The sequence below is a fragment of the Carassius gibelio genome, chromosome A11 (assembly GCF_023724105.1).
Source record: "Carassius gibelio isolate Cgi1373 ecotype wild population from Czech Republic chromosome A11, carGib1.2-hapl.c, whole genome shotgun sequence".
Classification (NCBI taxonomy): domain Eukaryota; kingdom Metazoa; phylum Chordata; class Actinopteri; order Cypriniformes; family Cyprinidae; genus Carassius; species Carassius gibelio.
The window spans coordinates 25,065,626-25,087,247 of record NC_068381.1 but is presented as its reverse complement, the minus strand read 5'-3'; the positions used below and the strand labels follow the sequence as shown (position 1 = coordinate 25,087,247).

The following is a 21,622-nucleotide window of genomic DNA, read 5'->3' as shown; positions in this document are numbered from 1 at the left end:
CACCAGGGAGGGCTGGAGGGCTCGTGGGCTGGTGGGCAGGAGGGCTGGAGGGCTCGTGGGCTGGTGGGCTGGTGGGCTGGAGGGCTGGTAGTCTGTTCTCCTGATAACAAGGTGAGAATGAGCAGACATCAATGCTTGCCATCGTCACATCGAAAACCAACAAGTCTGTAACAATCGGGGGTCTTTACTAATGGTGGGCCAGTGGCGCAATGGATAACGCGTCTGACTACGGATCAGAAGATTCTAGGTTCGACTCCTGGCTGGCTTGCTCTGTGCTTGTTTTTCTCCGGCTTATTTTGTTGTTGTGTTTTTTTTCTACAAAGTCCAAAAGAAAAGGCAACTCTCTAGGCATTCTTCTATTTTTTCCAAAATAAGGCACATTCTGCACACCCATTCCGATGTCTAGGGGAGACACGGACATGCTTTGGTATTGCCATTCATCTCACAAAATGCTGGCTGGTGGGCCAGTTGATTCTAGAATGAACAATTTCATCGCTACTCTGTAACCGCTTTACTACTTTGAAGGGTGCAATGCCATGTGGTTTTGATGTCACAGGCTTGCCATTTTGAAGCCTTATCACTAATTGCCACCTGGACATTGAGAATAATTTGTAATCTGCATTAAACTGAACGAGCGAATAATCAGCATATTAAAAATTGGTCTCACTTTCATTATTAACCTCACAAAATGTCAGTTTTGTACCTTGACAGACCGACGATAGGCAGTTTTTCCTCTAGATAACGGTTGCCATGTGTGTTTTCAAATGGATGACACGAGTATTTTCACTTGGACAAGAGCTTAATTACCAGTTTTAGGAATCAATTCTGCAATCACAGGAATCTGCCCAAATACACTGAACCCCCGGGTTGAGTGAAAAAACAGATTCCCTGAATGCATACAACACTATATAATTCAGAAAACCGTCCTTTTGCATAATTCTTGTTTTGCCAAATTATTATCACATTGTTACAGTCACAGAACTAAAGCACCAGGCCACTACAAGGTCCTGCGCCCACGCTGACCACATGTATGGAAAGTGCGCCAGAAGCCCATGGCCAGTTTAAAGTGTCCAAATCCCATATGGTCTAGCGGTTAGGATTCCTGGTTTTCACCCAGGCGGCCCGGGTTCAACTCCCGGTATGGGAATGCATGCTCCTTTTTGCTTCCCTCCTCAAAAATCCAGCAAATCTTCCTGCACCAGAAGTGACTTTTTGGCCAGCAGTAGAGCTACAGAACCCTGATATGTCGAGGTTCTGATCCAGCAAATCTTCCTGCACCAGAAGTGACTTTTTGGCCAGCAGTAGAGCTACAGAACCCTGATATGTCGAGGTTCTGACTAGCCCTTAGCCCCTTCGATAGCTCAGCTGGTAGAGCGGAGGACTGTAGGTTGGAGTGTTGGCCATCCTTAGGTCGCTGGTTCAACTCCGGCTCGAAGGAGGTGTTTTTTTCATGTTCCCACCAATGTTTTGGCTTGGAGCTGGCTTTCTCACAGCTGTCAGCAGAGCTTGAATTCGCAGTCCACAATTGGAAGGCAAAAGAGCTTTCCCTGACCGGGAATCGAACCCGGGCCGCGGCGGTGAGAGCGCCGAATCCTAACCACTAGACCACCAGGGAGGGATGGTGGGCTGGAGGGCTCGTGGGCTGCTGGGCTGGTGGGCTGGAGGGCTGGAGGGCTGGTAGTCTGTTCTCCTGATAACAAGGTGAGAATGAGCAGACATCAATGCTTGCCACCGTCACATCGAAAACCAACAAGTCTGTAACAATCGGGGGTCTTTACTTTTGGTGGGCCAGTGGCGCAATGGATAACACGTCTGACTACGGATCAGAAGATTCTAGGTTCGACTCCTGGCTGGCTCGCTCTGTGCTTGTTTTTCTCCGGCTTATTTTGTTGTTGTGTTTTTTTTTCTCCAAAGTCCAAAAGAAAAGGCAACTCTCTAGGCATTCTTCTATTTTTTCCAAAAAAAGGCACATTCTGCACACCCATTCCGATGTCTAGGGGAGACACGGACATGCTTTGGTATTGCCATTCGTCTCACAAAATGCAGGCTGGTGGGCCAGTTGATTCTAGAATGAACAATTTCATCGCTACTCTGTAACCGCTTTACTACTTTGAAGGGTGCAATGCCATGTGGTTTTGATGTCACAGGCTTGCCATTTTGAAGCCTTATCACTAATTGCCACCTGGACATTGAGAATAATTTGTAATCTGCATTAAACTGAACGAGCGAATAATCAGCATATTAAAAATTGGTCTCACTTCCATTATTAACCTCACAACATGTCAGTTTTGTACCTTGACAGACCGACGATAGGCAGTTTTTCCTCTAGATAACGGTTGCCATGTGTGTTTTCAGATGCATGACACAAGTATTTTCACCTGGACAAGACCTTAATTACCAGTTCGAGGTATAAATTCAGCAATCACAGGATTCTGGCCAATAAACTGAACCATGTGTGAGTCAACAAACATGTCCCTTGAATGCATGCAACACTATATATTTCAGTAAACCGTCCCTTCGGATGATTCTTGTATTGCCAAATTATTATCACATTGTTACAGTCACACACCAAAAGCAACAGGCCACTACAAAACCCTGCGCCCACACTGGCCACATTTATGGAAAGTGGCCCACAAGCTTGTGGCCAGTTAAAGCTGGCCAGTTCCCATATGGTCTAGCAGTTAGGATTCCTGGTTTTCTCATACGCAGCCAGGGGTTGACTCCAGTTTTTCCTCTAGATAAAGGTTGCCGTGTGTGTTTTCAAATGGATGACACGAGTATTTTCACTTGGACAAGAGCTTAATTACCAGTTTGAGGAATCAATTCTGCAATCACAGGAATCTGCCCAAATACACTGAACCCCCGGGTTGAGTGAAAAAACAGATTCCCTGAATGCATACAACACTATATAATTCAGAAAACCGTCCTTTTGGATAATTCTTGTTTTGCCAAATTATTATCACATTGTTACAGTCACAGAACTAAAGCAACAGGCCACTACAAGGTCCTGCGCCCACGCTGACCACATGTATGGAAAGTGCGCCAGAAGCCCATGGCCAGTTTAAAGTGTTCAGATCCCATATGGTCTAGCGGTTAGGATTCCTGGTTTTCACCCAGGCGGCCCGGGTTCAACTCCCGGTATGGGAATGCATGCTCCTTTTTGCTTCCCTCCTCAAAAATCCAGCAAATCTTCCTGCACCAGAAGTGACTTTTTGGCCAGCAGTAGAGCTACAGAACCCTGATATGTCGAGGTTCTGATCCAGCAAATCTTCCTGCACCAGAAGTGACTTTTTGGCCAGCAGTAGAGCTACAGAACCCTGATATGTCGAGGTTCTGACTAGCCCTTAGCCCCTTCGATAGCTCAGCTGGTAGAGCGGGGGACTGTAGGTTGGAGTGTTGGCCATCCTTAGGTCGCTGGTTCAACTCCGGCTTGAAGGAGGTGTTTTTTTCATGTTCCCACCAATGTTTTGGCTTGGAGCTGGCTTTCTCACAGCTGTCAGCAGAGCTTGAATTCGCAGTCCACAATTGGAAGGCAAAAGAGCTTTCCCTGACCGGGAATCGAACCCGGGCCGCGGCGGTGAGAGCACCGAATCCTAACCACTAGACCACCAGGGATGGATGGTGGGCTGGAGGGCTCGTGGGCTGGTGGGCAGGAGGGCTGGAGGGCTCGTGGGCTTGTGGGCTGGTGGGCTGGTGGGCTGGAGGGCTGGTAGTCTGTTCTCCTGATAACAAGGTGAGAATGAGCAGACATCAATGCTTGCCACCGTCACATCGAAAACCAACAAGTCTGTAACAATCGGGGGTCTTTACTAATGGTGGGCCAGTGGCGCAATGGATAACGCGTCTGACTACGGATCAGAAGATTCTAGGTTCGACTCCTGGCTGGCTCGCTCTGTGCTTGTTTTTCTCCGGCTTATTTTGTTGTTGTGTTTTTTTTCTCCAAAGTCCAAAAGAAAAGGCATCTCTCTAGGCATTCTTCTATTTTTTCCAAAAAAAGGCACATTCTACACACCCATTCCGATGTCTAGGGGAGACACGGACATGCTTTGGTATTGCCATTCGTCTCACAAAATGCAGGCTGGTGGGCCAGTTGATTCTAGAAAGAACAATTTCATCGCTACTCTTTAACCGCTTTACTACTTTGAAGGGTGCAATGCCATGTGGTTTTGATGTCACAGGCTTGCCATTTTGAAGCCTTATCACTAATTGCCACCTGGACATTGAGAATAATTTGTAATCTGCATTAAACTGAACGAGCGAATAATCAGCAATTTTGCGGATTAAAAATTGGTCTCACTTTCATTATTAACCTCACAACATGTCAGTTTTGTACCTTGACAGACCGACGATGGGCAGTTTTTCCTCTAGATAACGGTTGCCATGTGTGTTTTCAGATGCATGACACAAGTATTTTCACCTGGACAAGACCTTAATTACCAGTTCGAGGTATAAATTCAGCAATCACAGGATTCTGGCCAAAAAACTGAACCATGTGTGAGTCAACAAACATGTCCCTTGAATGCATGCAACACTATATATTTCAGTAAACCGTCCCTTCGGATGATTCTTGTATTGCCAAATTATTATCACATTGTTACAGTCACACACCAAAAGCAACAGGCCACTACAAAACCCTGCGCCCACACTGGCCACATTTATGGAAAGTGGCCCACAAGCTTGTGGCCAGTTAAAGCTGGCCAGTTCCCATATGGTCTAGCAGTTAGGATTCCTGGTTTTCTCGTACGCAGCCAGGGGTTGACTCCAGTTTTTCCTCTAGATAAAGGTTGCCGTGTGTGTTTTCAGATGCATGACACAAGTATTTTCACTTGGACAAGAGCTTAATTACCAGTTTGAGGAATCAATTCTGCAATCACAGGAATCTGCCCAAATACACTGAACCCCCGGGTTGAGTGAAAAAACAGATTCCCTGAATGCATACAACACTATATAATTCAGAAAACCGTCCTTTTGGATAATTCTTGTTCTGACTAGCCCTTAGCCCCTTCGATAGCTCAGCTGGTAGAGCGGAGGACTGTAGGTTGGAGTGTTGGCCATCCTTAGGTCGCTGGTTCAACTCCGGCTCGAAGGAGGTGTTTTTTTCATGTTCCCACCAATGTTTTGGCTTGGAGCTGGCTTTCTCACAGCTGTCAGCAGAGCTTGAATTCGCAGTCCACAATTGGAAGGCAAAAGAGCTTTCCCTGACCGGGAATCGAACCCGGGCCGCGGCGGTGAGAGCGCCGAATCCTAACCACTAGACCACCAGGGATGGATGGTGGGCTGGAGGGCTCGTGGGCTGGTGGGCTCGTGGGCTTGTGGGATGGTGGGCTGGTAGTCTGTTCTCCTGATAACAAGGTGAGAATGAGCAGACATCAATGCTTGCCACCGTCACATCGAAAACCAACAAGTCTGTAACAATCGGGGGTCTTTACTAATGGTGGGCCAGTGGCGCAATGGATAACGCGTCTGACTAAGGATCAGAAGATTCTAGGTTCGACTCCTGGCTGGCTCGCTCTGTGCTTGTTTTTCTCCGGCTTATTTTGTTGTTGTGTTTTTTTTCTCCAAAGTCCAAAAGAATTGGCAACTCTCTAGGCATTCTTCTATTTTTTCCAAAAAAAGGCACATTCTGCACACCCATTCCGATGTCTAGGGGAGACACGGACATGCTTTGGTATTGCCATTCGTCTCACAAAATGCAGGCTGGTGGGCCAGTTGATTCTAGAAAGAACAATTTCATCGCTACTCTGTAACCGCTTTACTACTTTGAAGGGTGCAATGCCATGTGGTTTTGATGTCACAGGCTTGCCATTTTGAAGCCTTATCACTAATTGCCACCTGGACATTGAGAATAATTTGTAATCTGCATTAAACTGAACGAGCGAATAATCAGCATATTAAAAATTGGTCTCACTTTCATTATTAACCTCACAACATGTCAGTTTTGTACCTTGACAGACCGACGATAGGCAGTTTTTCCTCTAGATAACGGTTGCCATGTGTGTTTTCAGATGCATGACACAAGTATTTTCACCTGGACAAGACCTTAATTACCAGTTCGAGGTATAAATTCAGCAATCACAGGATTCTGGCCAAAAAACTGAACCATGTGTGAGTCAACAAACATGTCCCTTGAATGCATGCAACACTATATATTTCAGTAAACCGTCCCTTCGGATGATTCTTGTATTGCCAAATTATTATCACATTGTTACAGTCACACACCAAAAGCAACAGGCCACTACAAAACCCTGCGCCCACACTGGCCACATTTATGGAAAGTGGCCCACAAGCTTGTGGCCAGTTAAAGCTGGCCAGTTCCCATATGGTCTAGCAGTTAGGATTCCTGGTTTTCTCGTACGCAGCCAGGGGTTGACTCCAGTTTTTCCTCTAGATAAAGGTTGCCGTGTGTGTTTTCAAATGGATGACACGAGTATTTTCACTTGGACAAGAGCTTAATTACCAGTTTGAGGAATCAATTCTGCAATCACAGGAATCTGCCCAAATACACTGAACCCCCGGGTTGAGTGAAAAAACAGATTCCCTGAATGCATACAACACTATATAATTCAGAAAACCGTCATTTTGGATAATTCTTGTTTTGCCAAATTATTATCACATTGTTACAGTCACAGAACTAAAGCAACAGGCCACTACAAGGTCCTGCACCCACGCTGACCACATGTATGGAAAGTGCGCCAGAAGCCCATGGCCAGTTTAAAGTGTCCAAATCCCATATGGTCTAGCGGTTAGGATTCCTGGTTTTCACCCAGGCGGCCCGGCTTCAACTCCCGGTATGGGAATGCATGCTCCTTTTTGCTTCCCTCCTCAAAAATCCAGCAAATCTTCCTGCACCAGAAGTGACTTTTTGGCCAGCAGTAGAGCTACAGAACCCTGATATGTCGAGGTTCTGATCCAGCAAATCTTCCTGCACCAGAAGTGACTTTTTGGCCAGCAGTAGAGCTACAGAACCCTGATATGTCGAGGTTCTGACTAGCCCTTAGCCCCTTCGATAGCTCAGCTGGTAGAGCGGAGGACTGTAGGTTGGAGTGTTGGCCATCCTTAGGTCGCTGGTTCAACTCCGGCTCGAAGGAGGTGTTTTTTTCATGTTCCCACCAATGTTTTGGCTTGGAGCTGGCTTTCTCACAGCTGTCAGCAGAGCTTGAATTCGCAGTCCACAATTGGAAGGCAAAAGAGCTTTCCCTGACCGGGAATCGAACCCGGGCCGCGGCGGTGAGAGCGCCGAATCCTAACCACTAGACCACCAGGGATGGATGGTGGCCTGGAGGGCTCGTGGGCTGGTGGGCAGGAGGGCTGGAGGGCTCGTGGGCTGGTGGGCTGGTGGGCTGGAGGGCTGGTAGTCTGTTCTCCTGATAACAAGGTGAGAATGAGCAGACATCAATGCTTGCCACCGTCACATCGAAAACCAACAAGTCTGTAACAATCGGGGGTCTTTACTAATGGTGGGCCAGTGGCGCAATGGATAACGCGTCTGACTACGGATCAGAAGATTCTAGGTTCGACTCCTGGCTGGCTCGCTCTGTGCTTGTTTTTCTCCGGCTTATTTTGTTGTTGTGTTTTTTTTCTCCAAAGTCCAAAAGAAAAGGCATCTCTCTAGGCATTCTTCTATTTTTTCCAAAAAAAGGCACATTCTACACACCCATTCCGATGTCTAGGGGAGACACGGACATGCTTTGGTATTGCCATTCGTCTCACAAAATGCAGGCTGGTGGGCCAGTTGATTCTAGAAAGAACAATTTCATCGCTACTCTTTAACCGCTTTACTACTTTGAAGGGTGCAATGCCATGTGGTTTTGATGTCACAGGCTTGCCATTTTGAAGCCTTATCACTAATTGCCACCTGGACATTGAGAATAATTTGTAATCTGCATTAAACTGAACGAGCGAATAATCAGCAATTTTGCGGATTAAAAATTGGTCTCACTTTCATTATTAACCTCACAACATGTCAGTTTTGTACCTTGACAGACCGACGATGGGCAGTTTTTCCTCTAGATAACGGTTGCCATGTGTGTTTTCAGATGCATGACACAAGTATTTTCACCTGGACAAGACCTTAATTACCAGTTCGAGGTATAAATTCAGCAATCACAGGATTCTGGCCAAAAAACTGAACCATGTGTGAGTCAACAAACATGTCCCTTGAATGCATGCAACACTATATATTTCAGTAAACCGTCCCTTCGGATGATTCTTGTATTGCCAAATTATTATCACATTGTTACAGTCACACACCAAAAGCAACAGGCCACTACAAAACCCTGCGCCCACACTGGCCACATTTATGGAAAGTGGCCCACAAGCTTGTGGCCAGTTAAAGCTGGCCAGTTCCCATATGGTCTAGCAGTTAGGATTCCTGGTTTTCTCGTACGCAGCCAGGGGTTGACTCCAGTTTTTCCTCTAGATAAAGGTTGCCGTGTGTGTTTTCAGATGCATGACACAAGTATTTTCACTTGGACAAGAGCTTAATTACCAGTTTGAGGAATCAATTCTGCAATCACAGGAATCTGCCCAAATACACTGAACCCCCGGGTTGAGTGAAAAAACAGATTCCCTGAATGCATACAACACTATATAATTCAGAAAACCGTCCTTTTGGATAATTCTTGTTCTGACTAGCCCTTAGCCCCTTCGATAGCTCAGCTGGTAGAGCGGAGGACTGTAGGTTGGAGTGTTGGCCATCCTTAGGTCGCTGGTTCAACTCCGGCTCGAAGGAGGTGTTTTTTTCATGTTCCCACCAATGTTTTGGCTTGGAGCTGGCTTTCTCACAGCTGTCAGCAGAGCTTGAATTCGCAGTCCACAATTGGAAGGCAAAAGAGCTTTCCCTGACCGGGAATCGAACCCGGGCCGCGGCGGTGAGAGCGCCGAATCCTAACCACTAGACCACCAGGGATGGATGGTGGGCTGGAGGGCTCGTGGGCTGGTGGGCTCGTGGGCTTGTGGGATGGTGGGCTGGTAGTCTGTTCTCCTGATAACAAGGTGAGAATGAGCAGACATCAATGCTTGCCACCGTCACATCGAAAACCAACAAGTCTGTAACAATCGGGGGTCTTTACTAATGGTGGGCCAGTGGCGCAATGGATAACGCGTCTGACTAAGGATCAGAAGATTCTAGGTTCGACTCCTGGCTGGCTCGCTCTGTGCTTGTTTTTCTCCGGCTTATTTTGTTGTTGTGTTTTTTTTCTCCAAAGTCCAAAAGAATTGGCAACTCTCTAGGCATTCTTCTATTTTTTCCAAAAAAAGGCACATTCTGCACACCCATTCCGATGTCTAGGGGAGACACGGACATGCTTTGGTATTGCCATTCGTCTCACAAAATGCAGGCTGGTGGGCCAGTTGATTCTAGAAAGAACAATTTCATCGCTACTCTGTAACCGCTTTACTACTTTGAAGGGTGCAATGCCATGTGGTTTTGATGTCACAGGCTTGCCATTTTGAAGCCTTATCACTAATTGCCACCTGGACATTGAGAATAATTTGTAATCTGCATTAAACTGAACGAGCGAATAATCAGCATATTAAAAATTGGTCTCACTTTCATTATTAACCTCACAACATGTCAGTTTTGTACCTTGACAGACCGACGATAGGCAGTTTTTCCTCTAGATAACGGTTGCCATGTGTGTTTTCAGATGCATGACACAAGTATTTTCACCTGGACAAGACCTTAATTACCAGTTCGAGGTATAAATTCAGCAATCACAGGATTCTGGCCAAAAAACTGAACCATGTGTGAGTCAACAAACATGTCCCTTGAATGCATGCAACACTATATATTTCAGTAAACCGTCCCTTCGGATGATTCTTGTATTGCCAAATTATTATCACATTGTTACAGTCACACACCAAAAGCAACAGGCCACTACAAAACCCTGCGCCCACACTGGCCACATTTATGGAAAGTGGCCCACAAGCTTGTGGCCAGTTAAAGCTGGCCAGTTCCCATATGGTCTAGCAGTTAGGATTCCTGGTTTTCTCATACGCAGCCAGGGGTTGACTCCAGTTTTTCCTCTAGATAAAGGTTGCCGTGTGTGTTTTCAAATGGATGACACGAGTATTTTCACTTGGACAAGAGCTTAATTACCAGTTTGAGGAATCAATTCTGCAATCACAGGAATCTGCCCAAATACACTGAACCCCCGGGTTGAGTGAAAAAACAGATTCCCTGAATGCATACAACACTATATAATTCAGAAAACCGTCCTTTTGGATAATTCTTGTTTTGCCAAATTATTATCACATTGTTACAGTCACAGAACTAAAGCAACAGGCCACTACAAGGTCCTGCGCCCACGCTGACCACATGTATGGAAAGTGCGCCAGAAGCCCATGGCCAGTTTAAAGTGTTCAGATCCCATATGGTCTAGCGGTTAGGATTCCTGGTTTTCACCCAGGCGGCCCGGGTTCAACTCCCGGTATGGGAATGCATGCTCCTTTTTGCTTCCCTCCTCAAAAATCCAGCAAATCTTCCTGCACCAGAAGTGACTTTTTGGCCAGCAGTAGAGCTACAGAACCCTGATATGTCGAGGTTCTGACTAGCCCTTAGCCCCTTCGATAGCTCAGCTGGTAGAGCGGAGGACTGTAGGTTGGAGTGTTGGCCATCCTTAGGTCGCTGGTTCAACTCCGGCTCGAAGGAGGTGTTTTTTTCATGTTCCCACCAATGTTTTGGCTTGGAGCTGGCTTTCTCACAGCTGTCAGCAGAGCTTGAATTCGCAGTCCACAATTGGAAGGCAAAAGAACTTTCCCTGACCGGGAATCGAACCCGGGCCGCGGCGGTGAGAGCGCCGAATCCTAACCACTAGACCACCAGGGAGGGCTGGAGGGCTCGTGGGCTGCTGGGCTGGTGGGCTGCTGGGCTAGTGGGCTGGTGGGCTGGAGGGCTGGAGGGCTGGAGGGCTGGTAGTCTGTTCTCCTGATAACAAGGTGAGAATGAGCAGACATCAATGCTTGCCATCGTCACATCGAAAACCAACAAGTCTGTAACAATCGGGGGTCTTTACTTTTGGTGGGTCAGTGGCGCAATGGATAACGCATCTGACTACGGATCAGAAGATTCTAGGTTCGACTCCTGGCTGGCTCGCTCTGTGCTTGTTTTTCTCCGGCTTATTTTGTTGTTGTGTTTTTTTTCTCAAAAGTCCAAAAGAAAAGGCAACTCTCTAGGCATTCTTCTATTTTTTCCAAAAAAAGGCACATTCTGCACACCCATTCCGATGTCTAGGGGAGACACGGACATGCTTTGGTATTGCCATTCGTCTCACAAAATGCAGGCTGGTGGGCCAGTTGATTCTAGAATAAACAATTTCATCGCTACTCTGTAACCGCTTTACTACTTTGAAGGGTGCAATGCCATGTGGTTTTGATGTCACAGGCTTGCCATTTTGAAGCCTTATCACTAATTGCCACCTGGACATTGAGAATAATTTGTAATCTGCATTAAACTGAACGAGCGAATAATCAGCATATTAAAAATTGGTCTCACTTTCATTATTAACCTCACAACATGTCAGTTTTGTACCTTGACAGACCGACGATAGGCAGTTTTTCCTCTAGATAACGGTTGCCATGTGTGTTTTCAGATGCATGACACAAGTATTTTCACCTGGACAAGACCTTAATTACCAGTTCGAGGTATAAATTCAGCAATCACAGGATTCTGGCCAAAAAACTGAACCATGTGTGAGTCAACAAACATGTCCCTTGAATGCATGCAACACTATATATTTCAGTAAACCGTCCCTTCGGATGATTCTTGTATTGCCAAATTATTATCACATTGTTACAGTCACACACCAAAAGCAACAGGCCACTACAAAACCCTGCGCCCACACTGGCCACATTTATGGAAAGTGGCCCACAAGCTTGTGGCCAGTTAAAGCTGGCCAGTTCCCATATGGTCTAGCAGTTAGGATTCCTGGTTTTCTTGTACGCAGCCAGGGGTTGACTCCAGTTTTTCCTCTAGATAAAGGTTGCCGTGTGTGTTTTCAAATGGATGACACGAGTATTTTCACTTGGACAAGAGCTTAATTACCAGTTTGAGGAATCAATTCTGCAATCACAGGAATCTGCCCAAATACACTGAACCCCCGGGTTGAGTGAAAAAACAGATTCCCTGAATGCATACAACACTATATAATTCAGAAAACCGTCCTTTTGCATAATTCTTGTTTTGCCAAATTATTATCACATTGTTACAGTCACAGAACTAAAGCAACAGGCCACTACAAGGTCCTGCGCCCACGCTGACCATATGTATGGAAAGTGCGCCAGAAGCCCATGGCCAGTTTAAAGTGTCCAAATCCCATATGGTCTAGCGGTTAGGATTCCTGGTTTTCACCCAGGCGGTCCGGGTTCAACTCCCGGTATGGGAATGCATGCTCCTTTTTGCTTCCCTCCTCAAAAATCCAGCAAATCTTCCTGCACCAGAAGTGACTTTTTGGCCAGCAGTAGAGCTACAGAACCCTGATATGTCGAGGTTCTGATCCAGCAAATCTTCCTGCACCAGAAGTGACTTTTTGGCCAGCAGTAGAGCTACAGAACCCTGATATGTCGAGGTTCTGACTAGCCCTTAGCCCCTTCGATAGCTCAGCTGGTAGAGCGGAGGACTGTAGGTTGGAGTGTTGGCCATCCTTAGGTCGCTGGTTCAACTCCGGCTCGAAGGAGGTGTTTTTTTCATGTTCCCACCAATGTTTTGGCTTGGAGCTGGCTTTCTCACAGCTGTCAGCAGAGCTTGAATTCGCAGTCCACAATTGGAAGGCAAAAGAGCTTTCCCTGACCGGGAATCGAACCCGGGCCGCGGCGGTGAGAGCGCCGAATCCTAACCACTAGACCACCAGGGAGGGATGGTGGGCTGGAGGGCTCGTGGGCTGCTGGGCTGGTGGGCTGGAGGGCTGGAGGGCTGGTAGTCTGTTCTCCTGATAACAAGGTGAGAATGAGCAGACATCAATGCTTGCCACCGTCACATCGAAAACCAACAAGTCTGTAACAATCGGGGGTCTTTACTTTTGGTGGGTCAGTGGCGCAATGGATAACGCATCTGACTACGGATCAGAAGATTCTAGGTTCGACTCCTGGCTGGCTCGCTCTGTGCTTGTTTTTCTCCGGCTTATTTTGTTGTTGTGTTTTTTTTCTCAAAAGTCCAAAAGAAAAGGCAACTCTCTAGGCATTCTTCTATTTTTTCCAAAAAAAGGCACATTCTGCACACCCATTCCGATGTCTAGGGGAGACACGGACATGCTTTGGTATTGCCATTCGTCTCACAAAATGCAGGCTGGTGGGCCAGTTGATTCTAGAATAAACAATTTCATCGCTACTCTGTAACCGCTTTACTACTTTGAAGGGTGCAATGCCATGTGGTTTTGATGTCACAGGCTTGCCATTTTGAAGCCTTATCACTAATTGCCACCTGGACATTGAGAATAATTTGTAATCTGCATTAAACTGAACGAGCGAATAATCAGCATATTAAAAATTGGTCTCACTTTCATTATTAACCTCACAACATGTCAGTTTTGTACCTTGACAGACCGACGATAGGCAGTTTTTCCTCTAGATAACGGTTGCCATGTGTGTTTTCAGATGCATGACACAAGTATTTTCACCTGGACAAGACCTTAATTACCAGTTCGAGGTATAAATTCAGCAATCACAGGATTCTGGCCAAAAAACTGAACCATGTGTGAGTCAACAAACATGTCCCTTGAATGCATGCAACACTATATATTTCAGTAAACCGTCCCTTCGGATGATTCTTGTATTGCCAAATTATTATCACATTGTTACAGTCACACACCAAAAGCAACAGGCCACTACAAAACCCTGCGCCCACACTGGCCACATTTATGGAAAGTGGCCCACAAGCTTGTGGCCAGTTAAAGCTGGCCAGTTCCCATATGGTCTAGCAGTTAGGATTCCTGGTTTTCTTGTACGCAGCCAGGGGTTGACTCCAGTTTTTCCTCTAGATAAAGGTTGCCGTGTGTGTTTTCAAATGGATGACACGAGTATTTTCACTTGGACAAGAGCTTAATTACCAGTTTGAGGAATCAATTCTGCAATCACAGGAATCTGCCCAAATACACTGAACCCCCGGGTTGAGTGAAAAAACAGATTCCCTGAATGCATACAACACTATATAATTCAGAAAACCGTCCTTTTGCATAATTCTTGTTTTGCCAAATTATTATCACATTGTTACAGTCACAGAACTAAAGCAACAGGCCACTACAAGGTCCTGCGCCCACGCTGACCATATGTATGGAAAGTGCGCCAGAAGCCCATGGCCAGTTTAAAGTGTCCAAATCCCATATGGTCTAGCGGTTAGGATTCCTGGTTTTCACCCAGGCGGTCCGGGTTCAACTCCCGGTATGGGAATGCATGCTCCTTTTTGCTTCCCTCCTCAAAAATCCAGCAAATCTTCCTGCACCAGAAGTGACTTTTTGGCCAGCAGTAGAGCTACAGAACCCTGATATGTCGAGGTTCTGATCCAGCAAATCTTCCTGCACCAGAAGTGACTTTTTGGCCAGCAGTAGAGCTACAGAACCCTGATATGTCGAGGTTCTGACTAGCCCTTAGCCCCTTCGATAGCTCAGCTGGTAGAGCGGAGGACTGTAGGTTGGAGTGTTGGCCATCCTTAGGTCGCTGGTTCAACTCCGGCTCGAAGGAGGTGTTTTTTTCATGTTCCCACCAATGTTTTGGCTTGGAGCTGGCTTTCTCACAGCTGTCAGCAGAGCTTGAATTCGCAGTCCACAATTGGAAGGCAAAAGAGCTTTCCCTGACCGGGAATCGAACCCGGGCCGCGGCGGTGAGAGCACCGAATCCTAACCACTAGACCACCAGGGATGGATGGTGGGCTGGAGGGCTCGTGGGCTGGTGGGCAGGAGGGCTGGAGGGCTCGTGGGCTTGTGGGATGGTGGGCTGGTGGGCTGGAGGGCTGGTAGTCTGTTCTCCTGATAACAAGGTGAGAATGAGCAGACATCAATGCTTGCCACCGTCACATCGAAAACCAACAAGTCTGTAACAATCGGGGGTCTTTACTAATGGTGGGCCAGTGGCGCAATGGATAACGCGTCTGACTAGGGATCAGAAGATTCTAGGTTCGACTCCTGGCTGGCTCGCTCTGTGCTTGTTTTTCTCCGGCTTATTTTGTTGTTGTGTTTTTTTTCTCCAAAGTCCAAAAGAAAAGGCAACTCTCTAGGCATTCTTCTATTTTTTCCAAAAAAAGGCACATTCTGCACACCCATTCCGATGTCTAGGGGAAACACGGACATGCTTTGGTATTGCCATTCGTCTCACAAAATGCAGGCTGGTGGGCCAGTTGATTCTAGAAAGAACAATTTCATCGCTACTCTGTAACCGCTTTACTACTTTGAAGGGTGCAATGCCATGTGGTTTTGATGTCACAGGCTTGCCATTTTGAAGCCTTATCACTAATTGCCACCTGGACATTGAGAATAATTTGTAATCTGCATTAAACTGAACGAGCGAATAATCAGCATATTAAAAATTGGTCTCACTTTCATTATTAACCTCACAACATGTCAGTTTTGTACCTTGACAGACCGACGATAGGCAGTTTTTCCTCTAGATAACGGTTGCCATGTGTGTTTTCAGATGCATGACACAAGTATTTTCACCTGGACAAGACCTTAATTACCAGTTCGAGGTATAAATTCAGCAATCACAGGATTCTGGCCAAAAAACTGAACCATGTGTGAGTCAACAAACATGTCCCTTGAATGCATGCAACACTATATATTTCAGTAAACCGTCCCTTCGGATGATTCTTGTATTGCCAAATTATTATCACATTGTTACAGTCACACACCAAAAGCAACAGGCCACTACAAAACCCTGCGCCCACACTGGCCACATTTATGGAAAGTGGCCCACAAGCTTGTGGCCAGTTAAAGCTGGCCAGTTCCCATATGGTCTAGCAGTTAGGATTCCTGGTTTTCTCATACGCAGCCAGGGGTTGACTCCAGTTTTTCCTCTAGATAAAGGTTGCCGTGTGTGTTTTCAAATGGATGACACGAGTATTTTCACTTGGACAAGAGCTTAATTACCAGTTTGAGGAATCAATTCTGCAATCACAGGAATCTGCCCAAATACACTGAACCCCCGGGTTGAGTGAAAAAACAGATTCCCTGAATGCATACAACACTATATAATTCAGAAAACCGTCCTTTTGGATAATTCTTGTTTTGCCAAATTATTATCACATTGTTACAGTCACAGAACTAAAGCAACAGGCCACTACAAGGTCCTGCGCCCACGCTGACCACATGTATGGAAAGTGCGCCAGAAGCCCATGGCCAGTTTAAAGTGTTCAGATCCCATATGGTCTAGCGGTTAGGATTCCTGGTTTTCACCCAGGCGGCCCGGGTTCAACTCCCGGTATGGGAATGCATGCTCCTTTTTGCTTCCCTCCTCAAAAATCCAGCAAATCTTCCTGCACCAGAAGTGACTTTTTGGCCAGCAGTAGAGCTACAGAACCCTGATATGTCGAGGTTCTGATCCAGCAAATCTTCCTGCACCAGAAGTGACTTTTTGGCCAGCAGTAGAGCTACAGAACCCTGATATGTCGAGGTTCTGACTAGCCCTTAGCCCCTTCGATAGCTCAGCTGGTAGAGCGGGGGACTGTAGGTTGGAGTGTTGGCCATCCTTAGGTCGCTGGTTCAACTCCGGCTTGAAGGAGGTGTTTTTTTCATGTTCCCACCAATGTTTTGGCTTGGAGCTGGCTTTCTCACAGCTGTCAGCAGAGCTTGAATTCGCAGTCCACAATTGGAAGGCAAAAGAGCTTTCCCTGACCGGGAATCGAACCCGGGCCGCGGCGGTTAGAGCACCGAATCCTAACCACTAGACCACCAGGGATGGATGGTGGGCTGGAGGGCTCGTGGGCTGGTGGGCAGGAGGGCTGGAGGGCTCGTGGGCTTGTGGGCTGGTGGGCTGGTGGGCTGGAGGGCTGGTAGTCTGTTCTCCTGATAACAAGGTGAGAATGAGCAGACATCAATGCTTGCCACCGTCACATCGAAAACCAACAAGTCTGTAACAATCGGGGGTCTTTACTAATGGTGGGCCAGTGGCGCAATGGATAACGCGTCTGACTACGGATCAGAAGATTCTAGGTTCGACTCCTGGCTGGCTCGCTCTGTGCTTGTTTTTCTCCGGCTTATTTTGTTGTTGTGTTTTTTTTCTCCAAAGTCCAAAAGAAAAGGCATCTCTCTAGGCATTCTTCTATTTTTTCCAAAAAAAGGCACATTCTACACACCCATTCCGATGTCTAGGGGAGACACGGACATGCTTTGGTATTGCCATTCGTCTCACAAAATGCAGGCTGGTGGGCCAGTTGATTCTAGAAAGAACAATTTCATCGCTACTCTTTAACCGCTTTACTACTTTGAAGGGTGCAATGCCATGTGGTTTTGATGTCACAGGCTTGCCATTTTGAAGCCTTATCACTAATTGCCACCTGGACATTGAGAATAATTTGTAATCTGCATTAAACTGAACGAGCGAATAATCAGCAATTTTGCGGATTAAAAATTGGTCTCACTTTCATTATTAACCTCACAACATGTCAGTTTTGTACCTTGACAGACCGACGATGGGCAGTTTTTCCTCTAGATAACGGTTGCCATGTGTGTTTTCAGATGCATGACACAAGTATTTTCACCTGGACAAGACCTTAATTACCAGTTCGAGGTATAAATTCAGCAATCACAGGATTCTGGCCAAAAAACTGAACCATGTGTGAGTCAACAAACATGTCCCTTGAATGCATGCAACACTATATATTTCAGTAAACCGTCCCTTCGGATGATTCTTGTATTGCCAAATTATTATCACATTGTTACAGTCACACACCAAAAGCAACAGGCCACTACAAAACCCTGCGCCCACACTGGCCACATTTATGGAAAGTGGCCCACAAGCTTGTGGCCAGTTAAAGCTGGCCAGTTCCCATATGGTCTAGCAGTTAGGATTCCTGGTTTTCTCGTACGCAGCCAGGGGTTGACTCCAGTTTTTCCTCTAGATAAAGGTTGCCGTGTGTGTTTTCAGATGCATGACACAAGTATTTTCACTTGGACAAGAGCTTAATTACCAGTTTGAGGAATCAATTCTGCAATCACAGGAATCTGCCCAAATACACTGAACCCCCGGGTTGAGTGAAAAAACAGATTCCCTGAATGCATACAACACTATATAATTCAGAAAACCGTCCTTTTGGATAATTCTTGTTTTGCCAAATTATTATCACATTGTTACAGTCACAGAACTAAAGCAACAGGCCACTACAAGGTCCTGCGCCCACGCTGACCACATGTATGGAAAGTGCGCAAGAAGCCCATGGCCAGTTTAAAGTGTCCAGATCCCATATGGTCTAGCGGTTAGGATTCCTGGTTTTCACCCAGGCGGCCCGGGTTCAACTCCCGGTATGGGAATGCATGCTCCTTTTTGCTTCCCTCCTCAAAAATCCAGCAAATCTTCCTGCACCAGAAGTGACTTTTTGGCCAGCAGTAGAGCTACAGAACCCTGATATGTCGAGGTTCTGACTAGCCCTTAGCCCCTTCGATAGCTCAGCTGGTAGAGCGGAGGACTGTAGGTTGGAGTGTTGGCCATCCTTAGGTCGCTGGTTCAACTCCGGCTCGAAGGAGGTGTTTTTTTCATGTTCCCACCAATGTTTTGGCTTGGAGCTGGCTTTCTCACAGCTGTCAGCAGAGCTTGAATTCGCAGTCCACAATTGGAAGGCAAAAGAGCTTTCCCTGACCGGGAATCGAACCCGGGCCGCGGCGGTGAGAGCGCCGAATCCTAACCACTAGACCACCAGGGATGGATGGTGGGCTGGAGGGCTCGTGGGCTGGTGGGCAGGAGGGCTGGAGGGCTCGTGGGCTTGTGGGATGGTGGGCTGGTAGTCTGTTCTCCTGATAACAAGGTGAGAATGAGCAGACATCAATGCTTGCCACCTTCACATCGAAAACCAACAAGTCTGTAACAATCGGGGGTCTTTACTAATGGCGGGCCAGTGGCGCAATGGATAACGCGTCTGACTAAGGATCAGAAGATTCTAGGTTCGACTCCTGGCTGGCTCGCTCTGTGCTTGTTTTTCTCCGGCTTATTTTGTTGTTGTGTTTTTTTTCTCCAAAGTCCAAAAGAATTGGCAACTCTCTAGGCATTCTTCTATTTTTTCCAAAAAAAGGCACATTCTGCACACCCATTCCGATGTCTAGGGGAGACACGGACATGCTTTGGTATTGCCATTCGTCTCACAAAATGCAGGCTGGTGGGCCAGTTGATTCTAGAAAGAACAATTTCATCGCTACTCTGTAACCGCTTTACTACTTTGAAGGGTGCAATGCCATGTGGTTTTGATGTCACAGGCTTGCCATTTTGAAGCCTTATCACTAATTGCCACCTGGACATTGAGAATAATTTGTAATCTGCATTAAACTGAACGAGCGAATAATCAGCATATTAAAAATTGGTCTCACTTTCATTATTAACCTCACAACATGTCAGTTTTGTACCTTGACAGACCGACGATAGGCAGTTTTTCCTCTAGATAACGGTTGCCATGTGTGTTTTCAGATGCATGACACAAGTATTTTCACCTGGACAAGACCTTAATTACCAGTTCGAGGTATAAATTCAGCAATCACAGGATTCTGGCCAAAAAACTGAACCATGTGTGAGTCAACAAACATGTCCCTTGAATGCATGCAACACTATATATTTCAGTAAACCGTCCCTTCGGATGATTCTTGTATTGCCAAATTATTATCACATTGTTACAGTCACACACCAAAAGCAACAGGCCACTACAAAACCCTGCGCCCACACTGGCCACATTTATGGAAAGTGGCCCACAAGCTTGTGGCCAGTTAAAGCTGGCCAGTTCCCATATGGTCTAGCAGTTAGGATTCCTGGTTTTCTCATACGCAGCCAGGGGTTGACTCCAGTTTTTCCTCTAGATAAAGGTTGCCGTGTGTGTTTTCAAATGGATGACACGAGTATTTTCACTTGGACAAGAGCTTAATTACCAGTTTGAGGAATCAATTCTGCAATCACAGGAATCTGCCCAAATACACTGAACCCCCGGGTTGAGTGAAAAAACAGATTCCCTGAATGCATACAACACTATATAATTCAGAAAACCGTCCTTTTGGATAATTCTTGTTTTGCCAAATTATTATCACATTGTTACAGTCACAGAACTAAAGCAACAGGCCACTACAAGGTCCTGCGCCCACGCTGACCACATGTATGGAAAGTGCGCCAGAAGCCCATGGCCAGTTTAAAGTGTTCAGATCCCATATGGTCTAGCGGTTAGGATTCCTGGTTTTCACCCAGGCGGCCCGGGTTCAACTCCCGGTATGGGAATGCATGCTCCTTTTTGCTTCCCTCCTCAAAAATCCAGCAAATCTTCCTGCACCAGAAGTGACTTTTTGGCCAGCAGTAGAGCTACAGAACCCTGATATGTCGAGGTTCTGACTAGCCCTTAGCCCCTTCGATAGCTCAGCTGGTAGAGCGGAGGACTGTAGGTTGGAGTGTTGGCCATCCTTAGGTCGCTGGTTCAACTCCGGCTCGAAGGAGGTGTTTTTTTCATGTTCCCACCAATGTTTTGGCTTGGAGCTGGCTTTCTCACAGCTGTCAGCAGAGCTTGAATTCGCAGTCCACAATTGGAAGGCAAAAGAACTTTCCCTGACCGGGAATCGAACCCGGGCCGCGGCGGTGAGAGCGCCGAATCCTAACCACTAGACCACCAGGGAGGGCTGGAGGGCTCGTGGGCTGCTGGGCTGGTGGGCTGCTGGGCTGGTGGGCTGCTGGGCTAGTGGGCTGGTGGGCTGGAGGGCTGGAGGGCTGGAGGGCTGGTAGTCTGTTCTCCTGATAACAAGGTGAGAATGAGCAGACATCAATGCTTGCCATCGTCACATCGAAAACCAACAAGTCTGTAACAATCGGGGGTCTTTACTTTTGGTGGGTCAGTGGCGCAATGGATAACGCATCTGACTACGGATCAGAAGATTCTAGGTTCGACTCCTGGCTGGCTCGCTCTGTGCTTGTTTTTCTCCGGCTTATTTTGTTGTTGTGTTTTTTTTCTCAAAAGTCCAAAAGAAAAGGCAACTCTCTAGGCATTCTTCTATTTTTTCCAAAAAAAGGCACATTCTGCACACCCATTCCGATGTCTAGGGGAGACACGGACATGCTTTGGTATTGCCATTCGTCTCACAAAATGCAGGCTGGTGGGCCAGTTGATTCTAGAATAAACAATTTCATCGCTACTCTGTAACCGCTTTACTACTTTGAAGGGTGCAATGCCATGTGGTTTTGATGTCACAGGCTTGCCATTTTGAAGCCTTATCACTAATTGCCACCTGGACATTGAGAATAATTTGTAATCTGCATTAAACTGAACGAGCGAATAATCAGCATATTAAAAATTGGTCTCACTTTCATTATTAACCTCACAACATGTCAGTTTTGTACCTTGACAGACCGACGATAGGCAGTTTTTCCTCTAGATAACGGTTGCCATGTGTGTTTTCAGATGCATGACACAAGTATTTTCACCTGGACAAGACCTTAATTACCAGTTCGAGGTATAAATTCAGCA

General features: G+C 46.5%; 22 non-coding genes across 22 annotated transcripts; all 22 read left to right on the top strand.

The window, feature by feature from the left end:
• Positions 1–1,075: 1,075 nt before the first annotated feature.
• On the top strand, positions 1,076–1,147 carry trnae-uuc (transfer RNA glutamic acid (anticodon UUC)). Its single transcript has one exon. It is a non-coding gene; the product is annotated as a tRNA-Glu (tRNA).
• Positions 1,148–1,350: 203 nt separating this feature from the next.
• On the top strand, positions 1,351–1,438 carry trnay-gua (transfer RNA tyrosine (anticodon GUA)). Its single transcript is given in 2 exon segments — positions 1,351–1,387; positions 1,403–1,438. It is a non-coding gene; the product is annotated as a tRNA-Tyr (tRNA).
• A 1,637-nt stretch (positions 1,439–3,075) lies between these two features.
• Positions 3,076–3,147, top strand: trnae-uuc (transfer RNA glutamic acid (anticodon UUC)). The gene has a single exon. It is a non-coding gene; the product is annotated as a tRNA-Glu (tRNA).
• A 670-nt stretch (positions 3,148–3,817) lies between these two features.
• Positions 3,818–3,890, top strand: trnar-acg (transfer RNA arginine (anticodon ACG)). Its single transcript has one exon. It is a non-coding gene; the product is annotated as a tRNA-Arg (tRNA).
• Positions 3,891–5,001: 1,111 nt separating this feature from the next.
• Positions 5,002–5,089, top strand: trnay-gua (transfer RNA tyrosine (anticodon GUA)). Its single transcript is given in 2 exon segments — positions 5,002–5,038; positions 5,054–5,089. It is a non-coding gene; the product is annotated as a tRNA-Tyr (tRNA).
• Positions 5,090–5,436: 347 nt separating this feature from the next.
• On the top strand, positions 5,437–5,509 carry trnal-aag (transfer RNA leucine (anticodon AAG)). The gene has a single exon. It is a non-coding gene; the product is annotated as a tRNA-Leu (tRNA).
• A 1,491-nt stretch (positions 5,510–7,000) lies between these two features.
• On the top strand, positions 7,001–7,088 carry trnay-gua (transfer RNA tyrosine (anticodon GUA)). Its single transcript is given in 2 exon segments — positions 7,001–7,037; positions 7,053–7,088. It is a non-coding gene; the product is annotated as a tRNA-Tyr (tRNA).
• A 371-nt stretch (positions 7,089–7,459) lies between these two features.
• trnar-acg (transfer RNA arginine (anticodon ACG)) lies at positions 7,460–7,532 on the top strand. The gene has a single exon. It is a non-coding gene; the product is annotated as a tRNA-Arg (tRNA).
• A 1,111-nt stretch (positions 7,533–8,643) lies between these two features.
• Positions 8,644–8,731, top strand: trnay-gua (transfer RNA tyrosine (anticodon GUA)). The gene is given in 2 exon segments: positions 8,644–8,680; positions 8,696–8,731. It is a non-coding gene; the product is annotated as a tRNA-Tyr (tRNA).
• A 347-nt stretch (positions 8,732–9,078) lies between these two features.
• trnal-aag (transfer RNA leucine (anticodon AAG)) lies at positions 9,079–9,151 on the top strand. Its single transcript has one exon. It is a non-coding gene; the product is annotated as a tRNA-Leu (tRNA).
• A 1,216-nt stretch (positions 9,152–10,367) lies between these two features.
• Positions 10,368–10,439, top strand: trnae-uuc (transfer RNA glutamic acid (anticodon UUC)). Its single transcript has one exon. It is a non-coding gene; the product is annotated as a tRNA-Glu (tRNA).
• A 124-nt stretch (positions 10,440–10,563) lies between these two features.
• On the top strand, positions 10,564–10,651 carry trnay-gua (transfer RNA tyrosine (anticodon GUA)). Its single transcript is given in 2 exon segments — positions 10,564–10,600; positions 10,616–10,651. It is a non-coding gene; the product is annotated as a tRNA-Tyr (tRNA).
• A 1,935-nt stretch (positions 10,652–12,586) lies between these two features.
• On the top strand, positions 12,587–12,674 carry trnay-gua (transfer RNA tyrosine (anticodon GUA)). Its single transcript is given in 2 exon segments — positions 12,587–12,623; positions 12,639–12,674. It is a non-coding gene; the product is annotated as a tRNA-Tyr (tRNA).
• A 1,911-nt stretch (positions 12,675–14,585) lies between these two features.
• Positions 14,586–14,673, top strand: trnay-gua (transfer RNA tyrosine (anticodon GUA)). The gene is given in 2 exon segments: positions 14,586–14,622; positions 14,638–14,673. It is a non-coding gene; the product is annotated as a tRNA-Tyr (tRNA).
• A 379-nt stretch (positions 14,674–15,052) lies between these two features.
• trnap-agg (transfer RNA proline (anticodon AGG)) lies at positions 15,053–15,125 on the top strand. Its single transcript has one exon. It is a non-coding gene; the product is annotated as a tRNA-Pro (tRNA).
• A 1,216-nt stretch (positions 15,126–16,341) lies between these two features.
• Positions 16,342–16,413, top strand: trnae-uuc (transfer RNA glutamic acid (anticodon UUC)). The gene has a single exon. It is a non-coding gene; the product is annotated as a tRNA-Glu (tRNA).
• A 670-nt stretch (positions 16,414–17,083) lies between these two features.
• On the top strand, positions 17,084–17,156 carry trnar-acg (transfer RNA arginine (anticodon ACG)). The gene has a single exon. It is a non-coding gene; the product is annotated as a tRNA-Arg (tRNA).
• Positions 17,157–18,380: 1,224 nt separating this feature from the next.
• On the top strand, positions 18,381–18,452 carry trnae-uuc (transfer RNA glutamic acid (anticodon UUC)). Its single transcript has one exon. It is a non-coding gene; the product is annotated as a tRNA-Glu (tRNA).
• A 124-nt stretch (positions 18,453–18,576) lies between these two features.
• Positions 18,577–18,664, top strand: trnay-gua (transfer RNA tyrosine (anticodon GUA)). The gene is given in 2 exon segments: positions 18,577–18,613; positions 18,629–18,664. It is a non-coding gene; the product is annotated as a tRNA-Tyr (tRNA).
• Positions 18,665–19,027: 363 nt separating this feature from the next.
• trnal-aag (transfer RNA leucine (anticodon AAG)) lies at positions 19,028–19,100 on the top strand. Its single transcript has one exon. It is a non-coding gene; the product is annotated as a tRNA-Leu (tRNA).
• Positions 19,101–20,316: 1,216 nt separating this feature from the next.
• trnae-uuc (transfer RNA glutamic acid (anticodon UUC)) lies at positions 20,317–20,388 on the top strand. The gene has a single exon. It is a non-coding gene; the product is annotated as a tRNA-Glu (tRNA).
• Positions 20,389–20,512: 124 nt separating this feature from the next.
• Positions 20,513–20,600, top strand: trnay-gua (transfer RNA tyrosine (anticodon GUA)). The gene is given in 2 exon segments: positions 20,513–20,549; positions 20,565–20,600. It is a non-coding gene; the product is annotated as a tRNA-Tyr (tRNA).
• The last annotated feature ends 1,022 nt before the right edge of the window (positions 20,601–21,622 follow it).